Source organism: Prionailurus viverrinus, chromosome B2, assembly GCF_022837055.1.
Source record: "Prionailurus viverrinus isolate Anna chromosome B2, UM_Priviv_1.0, whole genome shotgun sequence".
NCBI lineage: Eukaryota > Metazoa > Chordata > Mammalia > Carnivora > Felidae > Prionailurus > Prionailurus viverrinus.
In genome coordinates, this window is record NC_062565.1 from 3140524 (window position 1) to 3155348 (window position 14825).

The following is a 14825-nucleotide window of genomic DNA, read 5'->3' on the forward strand; positions in this document are numbered from 1 at the left end:
CATAATAAAAGTGTTAAGGTACCTTTTCCCATTTTATCTATGGATATAGAAAACAAGTTTGTTTATTGTGTTAAAAAACTACGATTTTCAGAGGTGTTTCAATTATAAACTTAAGGATTTAACTTTTTTTCTTCTCAGATTTTTATTTAAATTCTAGTTAGTTAACATGCAGTGCAACATTGGTTTCAGGAGCAGGATTCAGTGATTCATCAATTGCATACAGTACCCAGGGCTCATCACAACAGGTGCCCTCCTGATACCCATCACCCATCCAGCCCATCCCCCACCCTCAGTTTATTCTAGATCTTTAAGGGTCTCTTAAGGTTTGTTTCCCTCTTTTTCCTTTTTTTTCCCCACTTTCCATATGCTAATTTATTTTGTTTCTTAAATTCCACATGTGAGTGAACACATAGGATATTTGTCTTTCTCTGACTTATTTCACTTAGCATAACACACTCTAGCTCCATCCATGTCATTGCAAATGGCAAGCTTTCATTCTTTTTGATGGCCGAGTAATACTCCATTGTGTATATATACCATACCCTCTTCATCCATTCATCAGTCGATGGACATTTGGGAAAGATGTTAACTTTTCACATGAAAACGTCAGTATTTCTTCGTATCAAATAACTTTTCTCCCCAGCACTTTTCGCAGAAAATGTCTACAAGCAATGACAATCCATGAGCAGTGAGAATTGCCATCACCCAGATTGTTTCTCAACCCTGTTCCAAAGAGCCAACTCGGCTAATTTGGACATTTGGTTAAGGGTTACGCTTTAAAATAGATTTGAGAGACATAGCGACCAATCGAATCCTACTTCAGTTAAAATAAATTATTGTAAAAAAGTATTTGAGGCAATTGAGGGGTTTTCTTTGTAAGCAACTAGATATTGGATGATGTTACAGATCATCACTTCTAAATTTAGGTGCGAAGATCTTGTGTTCTGTTCAACTCTGCATCTGTTGGGACTTTTGTGACAATATTCATGATTGACGTAATACGTGGTTTCTTTACACTGTCCCCCTTCCGCCCAATGTAGGCGCGGAGAGTGACACCCTGTGGGCGAGACTCTGTAACTGACGAGGACTTGTGTAGCTTCCATCCCGCCTCAGTCCCTTCCCTGCCTGCCTCCCCGACTTTTGTAAGAAGTCAGCCCGGTTAACGAAGCTATTTCTCTTTGGGACAAAGGGTGACACAGAGAGCGACTCCAGCGACTGAACCGCAGGAACAGGCAGAGGGGTAGGCAAATGGGAGGGCCTCCCGGCCAGGTCTCCTCCTCCCACCCCTCCCCCAACCACCCCCGCCCGCGCCCGGGGAGAGCGTTGGACTCTGTCGGCACCTTGTGGCCATTTTGGGTAATGCAGCTAGAGCTTTGTTTTATTTCCGGTTTCTATCCGTCCGCTGCGAAGGTTTAATAATTGCTTATATAAAGAGCACAAGAAAGAGCCCTGCTCCCACCGTCCTCCTCGACCGCCGAGCTCCCCCATCGATAACAAAGAAGCACGGTCACCAGTTTGGGGTGCAGACATCTGGAACTTCTTTATACAAACAGAAACATCAACGTGTACTCTCAGCCCCCACCCCCAACCCCCCACTTTAACTCAAATGGCCAGCGGTGATGTTCTTCTCACCGTTCTCCTGCCTACTTTTCTCATTATCTAGCTTGGAACTCTTTCCTTACTAACTAGCGCGGCTGAAACTTCTCGGCAGGTGCATCCTAGTGACCTGAGGCAGGTAACCTGAGACCAGACCTGTTCCTACACGGGAGCCCCTGCATGTGAGCCTCTCCTTCAGTTCCAATTTCTCAGGAAGTCACTCATTCTCCTGGAGCGCTAATGTCACCCTCCCTCCACAGGAACCCCCTCCTGTCCTAAGGGACAAGCTTAGCTTGATAACAGAAAGGCCTCTGGTATTTTAGGAGTCCTCTGTAGCACATCGCAGTCCCTCTGGGGGCCTCCCTAATCAGTCACTCCTTCTGACCCCAGCGCAGCTCTTTCTGTCCTGTCCCCGTGCTTTAATGAAATCACCTTTTGGCACCAAAGACGTCTACAAGAATTCTTTCTTGCCCGTGGGCTCCGGACCCACCACCACTCCAAAACTCCATCGTTCTGGGAAGCAGAGAGGAGTCAGACATCACCCCTGCTCTCAGTCTAATAGAAGAGACCAGAGGTGCCATATTCAATTCATATTTGAATTTATGAATTTGTATGTGAATTTAATATATTTTCATTAATTATGCTACGAAGTCAATACTTTAGGGGTTTTTTTTTGGTGTTTTTATTTATTTTTGAGACAGAGAAAGCAGGAGCCAAGGAGGGGCAGAGAGAGAAGGAGACATGATCTGAAGTGGGCTCCACACTGACTGCAGAGAGCCTGATATGGGGCTCAGACTCATAAACTGTGAGATCATGACCTGAGCCGAAGTCAGATGCTTAACTGACTGAGCCACCCAGGCGCCCACAAAGTCAGTACTTTAAAGTTTGTAATTTGAATTCTTAGATTTCTTTATTGATTAAAAATAATATACACATGATAAAATATTTGATTGAATCCTAGTGGCCTGGAAGAAATGGTGACAATTTAGGGCTGAAGTTGTTAATTTGTGCTTTAAGAATGCTTACAAGACGATTTCAGGAATTGCTAACAATTTAAATTTCATACGCTTGGTTACTTTTCAGAGGCTTTTAGTTTGTTTGGGTATTATGAATATAAGCTCTGTGAATATTTTTGTGTATGTATTTTGGTGAGCTTATGCATCCATTCATTTCAGGCATATAATTAGGAGCAGAATCGACAGTTTATAAGGTAGTCATATGTTCGCTTGTCAGAAACGCTGACAAATATTTTTCCAAAATAGATAATAGAGACCAACTCAGTCTTCTGTGAGCAATATAAAATGATTTTAATTACTTCCTATTTTTGCCTTTATCTTGTCAGGCTTGTTAATTTTTGTCCTTCTGGGAAGATGTACAGCGCTATTCTGTTATTTTAATTTTCAGTTCCTTCATGAGTAATGATGTGATGTACCCTTTCATATGCTTACTGTACATCGAATACTATTTAGTGGAGATTATTAATATCTTTGACCATTTTTTATTGGGTTATTTATCATTTACTTATTGATTTGTAAGGGTCTTTTCCATATGGATGTTTCCATAACGTATCATTGACCCAATGCAGTTTATTAAAAAGACAACCCTTAGACCATTTGCACATTGTTGCAGATCGGGTGACTATATACGTGTGGGTATATTTTTAGCCCAATACCAATCACCCTTATTACCATAGCTTAAGATAGGGGTTGATATCCAGTAGTCCCCCAAACTTGTTCTTCTTTTATGATGGTCTTTACCTTTTCATAAGTGTTAGATTCGGGGAGAAAAACTTCCTAATTCAGGGGTTGGCAAACAGTGGTCTGTAGACTAAATCCAGCCCTTCGGCTGATTTTGGTAATAGCGTGTTATTAGAGCACAGCTACACCATTCATTTGTGTAGAATCTGTGGTTACTTTTTCACTTCACCAGCAGAGGAGTGACAGAGATTCTACGGCCTGCACAGCCTAAAATACTTATTATTTGGCATCTTCAAGAAAATGTTTGCAAACACCTATCCTAACCCATTCTATGATGGGGGTATCATTTTGATGCTAAAACGAAGCAAATACATTACAAACAAAGAAAACTACTGACCAATATCCTTCATGAACATAGATGCAAAAATTCTAAGCGAGATTTTAGAAATTAAAATCAATTAATATATTAAAAGAATCATACATCATGATCAAACACCCCCGGTTAATCCCTAAAAATGTAAGGCTGGTTGAACATTAGAAAATCAATCAGTGTGGGGCGCCTGGGTGGCTCAGTCGGTTGAGCGTCCGACTTCGCTCAGGTCACGATCTCACAGTCCGTGAGTTCGAGCCCCGCATCAGGCTCTGTGCTGACAGCTCAGAGCCTGGAGCCTGCTTCAGATTCTGTGTCTCCCTCTCACTCTGGCCCTCCCCCCGTTCATGCTCTGTCTCTCTCTGTCTCAAAAATAAATAAATGTTAAAAAAAATTTAAAAAAAAAAATAAAAAAAAATCAATCAGTGTAATACACTGCATTAACAAACTAAAAAAGAAAATACATATGATCATCTCAATAGATGCAGAAACTCATTTGACAATATCCATCTCTGATAAAACTTCTCAGCAAACTCTGGAACGGATGTTTTCACCCTGATAAAGGGCATCTACCAAAAAACTCAACTAACTACATTCTTAAAAAGAATGATGGTTTCTCGCTAAGACTGTGAATAAGATTGCTATGTCTGCTCTCATTACTTCTATTTAATGTTTTATTGGAAATTCTAGTCAGTGAAATCAAGAAAAAGGAAAAAGAATAAGATAGAGAGAGACAGAGAGGGGGAAAGGCGGAGGGAGAGAAAGAAAGAAAGAGTCATCCAAATTGAAAAGGAAGCATTTGTACTGAATCTACAAAAACCTACTAGAACTAATGAGTGAGTTCAGAAAGGTTACAGGACGCAAAGTTAATATACAAAACTCAACTGTATTTTACTATACTGACAACAATCAGAAATTGAAATTTAAATAAATTTCATTTATTGTTTAAAAGAGGCCCAAAGGCAAACTGGTAGAAAAAGGATATCTTTTTTAATAAATGGAAAAATTCAATACACACACACACACACACACGGACAACTTGGGTCCATAATTTGCAAAAACTACCTCAAAATGTATTACAGACTTAAACATAAAGCTAAAAACTACAAAAATCCAAGAAGAAAATGTAGGAGAAAATTTTGTGACCTTGGGTTAGGCAAAGAGTTGTAGACATGACGTCAGAAATATGATCCAAAAAGGAACAAATTGACAAATTAGGCTTCTTTAACATGAAAAAACTTTGTTCTTCAAAAGACAAGAGAATCCCACTGGGAGAAAGTCAAGTCACAAACTGGGACAAATCGTTGCAAATTCACTTATTTGATAAAGGACTGTATTTAAAGCATGCTCAACATTTCAACACTGAGAGAATAAGGGACTCAGTTAAATAAATGGGCAAAAGAGATGAACAGATACTTTATAAGAAAATATGGGGCTGCAAATAACCACAGGGAAAAGGTACTGCATATCATTAGCTCTCAGGGAAATGCAAATTAAAATCACAACCAAATACCACTACACCTATTTGAAAAGCTAAAGGTAAAAAGATTAATCATGCAAAGTGTTGGGAAGGACACGAGGGAACCAGAACTCTCGTAGACTTGTGCTATAAATCGAAAATGGAAAATAATTTGACAGGGTCTTAAAAATTTCATCATATAATCTATGACATGATTCAACTATTGCACCCCTAGGTTCGTACCCAAAAGAAAATGAAACATATGATCATTGTAAGCATGGAAAGATTTTCCTTCTTTCCTTCTAGCTTCTTGGTCTCGTCTGACAATTAAATTGACATGAGACAGATTAACGGGAGAAAAACAAATTTAGTTTCATATGTGTGGGGGCCCCATAAAAACATGAGACTCAAAGACATGAGCAAAGCAGGCAGCTTTTATACCTTGTAGACAAACAATACATCTGTGAAGAATTGACAAGACAGTTTGGGTTTAGGGTGGTTAAATTCGTGAAGTCACAAGATTTGTCTATACAGCCTCCTTGACCCTAAAGTCCCATCCCTGGGTCTTCTGCCCTTCTGGTACGGGGAGGGTATCTTTCACATGGGAGATTTATTTCCTGCTTTCTGGGGGGGGGAAATGAAGGTCAGAGTGATGAAGTTTCGGAGTGGTGAGGGATTTGTGGGATCTGGAGCCGAAGGCCAAGAAAGAATTCTCGAGACGTCTTTGGTGCAAAAAGGTGATTTTATTAAAGCATGGGGACAGGACCCATGGGCAGAAAGAGCTGCACTGGGGTCGTGACGGGTAACTCATTATGTACCCGCAGGTTGGGAGGGGGTCAGGGATAGAGTAAGTCTCTAAAGGAATTTTGGAAGCAAGGGTTCCAGGACCTTGAGGGGCTAGCTGTTGCTAAGGAAACACCATTTATTACCATGTAATAAAACTTGTCTTAAGACCCTTCAGATGCATATCAGGGGGCCATAAGCTCAGAGTACGATTGCCAGCATGGATCTTGGGGCAGCTGAGATAAAGGAAATTGACTTGCAGGCTCCTCAAGGTTGGGATACTATTAAGCTAAGGTTCTCTCTTTGCCCCCAGCAAAGTGTCATCGTCAAGGCAGCTGAGCTCCTAGAGGAGGTCACTCTGCCGGTTTCAAGGACTTGTCCATGGCTGTAGTCAGTGAGGGAATTTAATTTTTCATTTGCCTTAGTTTCCCCCATCACCGTGGCCAGCAATGAAACCCCTTTCCTTCATTCTTGGGCGGCCAGGAGTGTCCGAGGAACATCACATATGTCCCACCTGCAGGCGGGGGTGCTGTAACCTGTACTTGGCCCTCAGCTCGCCCCGCGCTCCCCCATCAGTGTTCTTCTTGAACCAGCGGCTTCTCAAGTAACTTTACTCAAAACAACCGATATGCCAAAGTGGCCTATTCTGCGACGGAATATTCCACTACCCTTCACCGTACAAAGATCTGCACACACATGTTCGTAGAAGCCCTATTTGTATTAGCCCAAATCTGGAAATTGTCGAAATGGTCATCAATAGATAAATAGCTAATAAGTGAAAGAAGTCAGTCAGGGAAAAACAAGTACCATATGATTTTTACTCGTATGTGGAGTTTAAGAAACAAAACAGATGAACATACGGGGGAGGGGGCGGGGAGAAAAGAGAAAAGAGGGAAAGAAACAAACCGTAGGAGACTCTGAAGACAGAGAACAAACTGAAGGTTGATGAGGGGAGGTGGGTGGGGGCTGGGCTAGATGGGTGATGGGTACTAAGGAGGGAACCTGTTGGAATCAGCCCTGGGTGTTGGATGCAAGCGACGAATCACTGAATTCTACTCCCGAGACCGACATTGCCCTGTATGTTAACGAACCAGAACTTAAATACGATTTTCAAAATAAATAAAAAAATAAATAAATAAAAGATTCCTTACCTACCCTCCCCCAAAGTGATCAATAGCTTCCGTGTGTGCTACATTCATGTCGTGGAATTCTGCTCGGCAACGAAAAGGAATGAACAGTTGGCCAACAAAAGTGTTAGTTTCCTGCTGCGCCTGGGCGGGATACATGAGCCTTGTTAAGACAATAGGCCCCAGATGGAGTTTATGCTCAGCCTCGGATCACCGAACTGATAATTACAGTTCTAGCTCTCTCAGAGAATGGAATCGTAAACCAGTCCATCAGAAATCACCCGGTCAGCACTAGGTAGGTAGGTAATCCGCCTGACGGACCCCAGGCTTTTCTGCAAAGGAAAGTAACCTTTGCAAACCAACCTGCTCTTCTGGTAGAACTTCCTTCTTCGCCCCGCTTTCTGCCTATAAGAGCCTTTCACTCCGTGTAGCTCCTTGGAAGTCCTAGAACTTCTGTCTGCTAGACTGGGTTTATGAATCCGATTTATGAATCGTTGAGTAACACCGACAAGATCTTTAGAATTTACTTGGTGGAATTTTGTGTGACACCACGAGCTTAGTGTCTATAGATAATACACGTTTATTATCTCAGGATAGTGAATGCTCAGCTCCGGGAAAGACTTAGCCGCAGCGTCGGCTTAGCGGCTCCCAGGGCTTCCGTCCAGACCCCTGCCAGCCTGCATTCTCATCCGGGAGCTTACGTAGCGGATGAAAAACAGTTTCCCCTCTGCCCTCCTAGGTGCTGTGGCTGAGACCCCACCTGTAACAAAAGGCAGATTCACAGGAGGAAAACAGAAGCTTAATAATATGTCTACCTCATGTATGCATGGGACAGGCCCAGGAAAACTGAGCGAAACTCCCTGAAATGGCACCACCTTAAATATCATCTTCAGCTCAAGACAGAAGAAAGCAGTTGGGGGTTAGGAAGGCCAGTGAGGCGAGGTTCCCAGGAAAAACTGTAAAGGAGGGTAAGGTCGTTATGCAGATTTAAGTCGGCACCTTTTTCATGGCTGAGAGTTCTCTTCCTGGGACAGAGAGTGAGACATCCTTACAAATGGAGACCCATCAGGTCCCTTGGAGATGGAGTCAGAGGGGGCAGGAGAACAGTATTCTAGAAGGGGACAAGGAGACTTTAGGGGTGAGGGGAGAAGTTCACTATCTTTTTTTTTTTTTTTTTCAACTTTTTTTATTTATTTTTGGGACAGAGAGAGACAGAGCATGAACGGGGGAGGGGCAGAGAGAGAGGGAGACACAGAATCGGAAGCAGGCTCCAGACTCCGAGCCATCAGCCCAGAGCCTGACGCGGGGCTCGAACTCAAGAACCGCGAGATCGTGACCTGGCTGAAGTCGGACGCTCAACCGACTGCGCCACCCAGGCGCCCCGAGAAGTTCACTATCTTGATGGCGGTAATGGTTCATGTGTATACATCTATCAAAGCTCATTAAATGTATGCTTTAAATATGTGCAGTGTGGGGGGTCTGGGTGGCTCGGTTGAGCTTCCGACTTCGGCTCAGGTCATGATCTCAAGGTTCATGGGTTCGAGCCCTGCGTGCTGACAGCTCAGAGCCTGGAGCCTGCTTCAGATTCTGTGTCTCCCACTCTCTCTGCCCCTCCCCTGCTTGCTCTCTCTCTCTGTCTCTCAAACGTGAGATAAAACATTAAAAAAATTAAAACAAATAAATATCCACAGTTTGTCACATGCCAAAAACGCTTTAATAAAGATGTTTTAAACAAGTAAAAATGTCATTTCTCAGTCATAGTAAAAATATCATAGGATAGATCAAGTCTGTAATACACCTTTTGAAATTCAATCTGAAAAGCCCACAAATAAGGGACAAGAACTCTAGTTCACATATGGAAACGATGTTCTTGTGGGATTCTTTACCTCAGTGCCGGGATTTTTTGTCTCGCCGCTTCGAAGAATGAAAAGGGGGAAACAAAATGGATGAGGGAGCGCGGGGCGAGCTGAAGGCCAAGTACAGGTTACAGCACCCCCGCCTGCAGGTGGGATATGTGTGATGTTCCTCGGACACTCCTGGCCGCCCAAGAATGAAGGAAAGGGGTGTCAGTGCTGGCCATGGTGATGGGGGAAACTAAGGCAAATGAAAAACTAAATTCCCTTACTGACTACAGCCATGGACAAGTCCTTGAAACCGGCAGAGTGACCTCCCTCTAGGAGTTCAGCCGCCTCCATGATGGCACTTTGCTGGGGGCAAAAGGGAACCTTGGCTCAACATTATCCTCTTGTGAGTCTGCTTTAACATATAAAAATTCCATTGGAAACTTCCTTGATCTCAACTGCCCCAAGTATATGCTGGCAATCATACTCTAAGCATATGGCCCCCCTGATATACATCTGAAGGGTCTCACGACTGGGGTTTTACTAACTGGTAATAAATGGTGTTTTTCTCACAACACCAGCCCCTCAAGGTCCCGGAAACCTTGCTTCCAAAATTCCTTAGAGACTTATCTATCCCTGACCCCCTCCCAACTTGAAGGTATATAATGAGTTACCCGTCACGACCCCGTGAAGCTCTTCCTGCCCACGGGTCCCGTCCCCATGCTTTAATAATATCACCTTTTTTTTTTTTTTTTTTTTTGCACCAAAGACGTCTTCAAGAACTCTTTCTTGGCCATCGGCTCCGGACCACCCCACTATCACCCCTAAAACTCCATCAAAATGAGCAGCAGACAAAAGTTTATTAGACTATAAGATGAGAAAGGGAGAATAGTAGGAAAGCTGTCTTTGCAGAGAGGGGACATTTGAAAGTGAATGCCCACGGTCTATAGGGGAGGGTCCTTGTTCTATAAGGTTCTGGCTGTCCCCTTCCTTTCCCCCTCGCTCCTTCTCAGGTCCTACCCTTATCGGCTTGCTCTTCAGTAGTACATTCATGGTACCATCCAGAAGCAGCCGAATGCTACCTCTTGGAAAGATGCCAGAGAAAGAAACAAACCCACCCTTGAACTGTGGCTTCTGGGGTCTGGTTCAGCTCCATGTTGAGCAAAACCTAGTATTTAGAATTAAGTCAGGCTTTTAAATCACTGATTTATTTTTGCAGTTCTAATCTGAAGTCTTCCTTATCAGAAAAACAAATTAGAGGCGCGCCTGGGTGCCTCAGTTGGTTAAGCATCTGACTCTTGATTTAAGCTCAGGTCGTGGTCTCATGGCCATGATCTCATGGTTGTGAGATCAAGCCCTGCGTCGCCCCCCACCTTGGGGTTCTCTCTCTCTCTCTCTCTCTCCCTCTCTCTCAACCTCCCTCTGCCCCTCCCCTGCTCATGCTTGCTCTCTCTCTCTCTCTCTGAAAGACAGAAGAAAGAAAGAAAGAAAGAAAGAAAGAGAAAGAAAGAAAGAGATTTGATCATTTTCTCAACCTTATAAACTCTTGACAATATCAGAGAAAACTGGGAGTGTATGATCCAGCATTTTCGTCAATATCAATATGCTTTTCTTTTTGAACAGAGATGACACCATCTCCTGGACAGGACCGTGGTCAAATTGCAACACCCGTAGTTTCTTCGGCACACATCTCCATGGCTCGAATGTTCCCACCCTCTGCTGGGATTGCAGGCGGAAAGAGTAGATACAGAGGATCTGAGGTAGATGTGTTTGTGAAGGTGAATAAGGGGAAACCATCAAAGGCATTGAAAAGTGAAATTTCTCAGATCAAAGTCCAGAACAATATCTACTTACCACATGTTGGGGGGTCACGCGGCGAACAGTCCCGGTTTCTGTGCTAGCCCAGAAGGTGACCTCATGTCCTTCCCCCGGGGAGAACCCAGGTCTGAAGACACCAGGAAAGGTCCTTGATGGTATGTAGGCGCACTGCAAACTCCCACAGCCCACTCTGCTGTCCCTCCCACTGGAACCGCCTAGCGGAGGGGACCAGAGGTGACCAGCGGACCCGGGGCCACGAGGAGCTGAGATGAATGTCTGTGGTGGGCGCGTCTGGATGAACCCACGCCAGAGGCTCCAACGATCGCTGACTGTAGCCGGATCCAGACTCCTTCACCATAAAGAGGTAATAGACTCAAGCAAAGTAGAAAACAGTTTGATAATGACACTAATAATAGGAGTAAAACAGCATGTAAACAATCTATCATTGGCTCCGGTTCCTGTACTCATAACTTTACAGATACTAACATGTTTAATTCTGAAAAGGGCTTTTCTACTTTCCCCCCATTTACAGAGGACGAACCTGAAAGACAGAGGTGGCGGCAAAGAGCTCAAGGTCCTGCAGGCAGTAACGACCGCAGAGGTTATTAAAAGGCAGCTCAAATAGCTTCACAGTCTCCGTCTGAAGCCCTCGTTTCGTGTTAAATCCTGTTCAGTTTCATGTGCGCCACAACACAAGATTTTTAAGACTTGAACTCAACTGAAGGTTTATTATACGTTGAAGGGTCTTTACAAGGGGTTGGAACAGACGTTCGGGCGAAGAGCTTCTTGTTGGATTAATGCTTTTTTGCAGAAACATTTTCCGGTTCTGCCGAATCGACCCGACTCCCTGAAGCTCACGGTTCTTGGAGGCAACAAGGCAACGTGGGAGTTTTAAAGACAGGGGTGTGTGTGGGGGGGGGTCTTGGAAGGCCTCTTAGATCCAATACCAGAAGGAGAAGAAGGAACCAGCCTCCTGAGACCCTCAGGGAAAAGGATAGCTTAGAAGCATGGGTAAGGCAGACACTAGATTTCAGACCAGATGGCTAAAAATCCTAACCCCCCCAGCCCAGTTTATCAGCTGGTGACCTTGGGAAAGTTGAAGTTCTTTGTGCCTTGGATTTATGAAATTTTACACGGAGACCACGATTGTATCAGATACTTTTTAATGAGAATGTTATCCCCATTTGATTAGGAAGGGCTTAGCCCCGTGTTTGGCACACTTTGACCCTCGCTGCCTTATTTAGTGCGTGTGGGGGTGATTGTGTCATTTTGAATACACGTCTGCTTCTCAGACTCTGTGTCTCTGGCGTTCATCTGTCTCTGTGCCGCTCCAGGTCTATGCTAGAGTTTTTGGCTTTGAGTAGCTGTATGTGTGGTTCATGTTGTGTCTCAATAGCATGAGCTTGTGCCTGTGTTGTGGCCTGTGGGGGTCACTGTCTGTATCACCTACCGGAATGGACTTCCTTAAGACCCAGGACAGGGTTCTTACTATATTTTACTCAGGGTTCTTATGATATTATAATACATATGTGTGTGCATTATGTTAATCTCTATCACAACATATCAGGACTTCTCAACCTTGATGTTAGTAACACTTCGTGCTGGAAATTATTTGGCAGCACCTCTGGCCTTTCCCCGCCAGATGGTCCCTCTCTAGTTGTGACAACCAAACACGTCTCCAGACATGGCCGAATGTCCCCCGATGGGGAGAAATCACCTGTCACTGAGAACCACTTCCGCCCACCCTCCAGTCACCAGGGCCACGCCGGGTGAGCGGAAGCCTCAGCCACAATTGGAAAAAACGGACATATGGGCCAGAGACCAGCAGCCCCTTGGGTTTTGTTCTGCTAAAGTTCCAAGAAGTTTGCAATGAGCTTTGGGGGATGAGAATCTCCATGAGCAAGATGCTCGCAGATGTTCATATCGAAGCAGCAACGAAAGTCCACTAATTAAAACATAAGGCTCATGTCATATACTTTTGTATCATCAATGTTCAGTGAACTGGTCCATACTTTCTAATCAATTTTATATCCGCAGTAAAGTGCATGTGTCACAGGAAACCTACCTAGTGAGTGGATCATTAAGTCCTGGAGGGGGAGAGGGTGCTCTCGGATGCTGTCAACAGATTTACTCAAAAGACAGCTTCTATGCGTAAAGCAAAGGTGGGTCCTCTGTTGTACCTGGCAACTGTCCTCCCTCCTCGACCCACTTCAGGGAGCCAGAAATTAACTAAGCGGTGACTCCTGTCCAGAATGTTCACCCGCACAGTAAGAGTGCCTTTCAGTAGAACATTTTCTCTCTCCAATACAAAAAGCCTATCTCAGTTTCAACTGCCCCCACCCCGCTATTTCTTCCCCGAAAATTGTGTGCTGCGACGTACCCAGTGCGGACTGCGCATTCCCTGGGGTCCGATGGCCTGTATGCATCTCCTGATGGGGCCTCGGCTTTTCCTAATATGGCATTTCCCATAGCAAGACCATCTGCCTGTGATGTCGTCTTTTCAACTCAGCGCCCGCGTGATGAGCTATTATCAGGCTTTCCGTGACTGGTATATAAAAATCCACTGGATTTCAATGCTTTAATAAACAATAAAATTTCAAAACCTAATAGCATATACAACAACATATTCATATACGCCATATTTTACAGCCTGATTCAGATACTTAAATACAAATACCTAAAACATATCTAGTGAAATACGGGCTATATTTCTACGTAGACAAATCAGACAAGCCACTATTGAGATAAATTCAAGAAGACATACATAATTGAGGGGTCTAATATGTATTGTAAGATTCAATATTTTAAAGATGTCTATTGTATTCACACTGCTCTATAGATTCAAACATTATTAGCCAAAATTATATCAGCCTTCCCCTCCCCCCCCTTTTTTGGGGGCAGACATTTACATAACGATTCTAAAATGTGTAGGGAACTACAAAAAGGCAATTTAGAACAGGCAAATCTGGAATAGGAACAAGGGGTTGAGACTTGTTACAAAGGTCTAGAAATAAGACAGCGGAGTATGTAAATCAGACAAGTCAAGAGTAGATACCTGAAAAGAACCACACAGACAGGGCCATTCGATGTCCACGGTAAAGGTGATCTGTTTGAATAGCAATATGACTGTATTTATCTACAGGTGGATGATAGATCAATGAATAAATACTCCAATTGATTTTTCCTTCCACTGTGAATCGATATTAGTTCCCGGAGAGTTGCAGATCTAAATATAAGCGGTAAAACAGTACAGCCTTCAAGTGTTAATAAAGGGCCATCCATATCTTTGTGATTTCTAGGGAGCAGAATTTTTCACGGGTGTTTCCTCCTCTCCTTCCTCAGGGACCCGAAAGGATGCCTTCCGCGGGCACTTTATTACTCACATAAAGTATCCACACAGACAATATTGACAACCAAAGCCAAGGTGAAATTGCACGCACTCCTTCCCGCTCCCCCTCGCTAAAATACCTTCGCCGACGAGGGTGGGATTCGAACCCACGCGTGCAGAGCACAATGGATTAGCAGTCCATCGCCTTAACCACTCGGCCACCTCGTCCCGACATACCACGGTCTCCAAGTACTTTATTTCAGAGTTGACACTCGGGCGCTTCCCGGCTGTCCTGGACGCAGGGGATCCAGGAGGCGGCTCGGGGACGCCCGGGAGACCAGCTCCGGCTCCCACGCGAATGGACCACGACCGGACTGGAAAAGTCGCGACGCGAAAAGCAGGCTCAGCTCCCCCAGGAGTCGCGACGGGGGCGGAGCCGGGACGGAAGCACCTCGGCCTGGGCCTGGGCTCCCCCCGCGCGGCTGCCTGGCACCGGGCTGCGGTCCCCCAGTCCCTGCGGTCCGAGGGCGCCACCCGCCCGAGCCAGCCGCGGGCGGGGGCTCCCAGAGCCGGTCCCCCTGGTGTGGACCTCAGGGAGCCTGGCGAGTCCGGACTCCGAATTCGCGGCTAAGAAGACAGTCCGGAAGCTTAGACGACGGGCCCCAGCGGGGCCGCGCTGCAACTCTACCCCGTGTCGTCACCGCCTCGACCCTGCAGGGTGGAACTGCGCAGGGCAGAGCCCTTCACTCGCGGGGCTCTCTCCCCGCTCATCCCAGCAGACGGGCCGCGACTTCCGATTCCCCCCA

General features: G+C 44.9%; 1 non-coding gene across 1 annotated transcript; it reads right to left on the reverse strand.

The window, feature by feature from the left end:
• Positions 1-14165: 14165 nt before the first annotated feature.
• On the reverse strand, positions 14166-14247 carry TRNAS-GCU (transfer RNA serine (anticodon GCU)). The gene has a single exon. It is a non-coding gene; the product is annotated as a tRNA-Ser (tRNA).
• Positions 14248-14825: the final 578 nt, after the last annotated feature.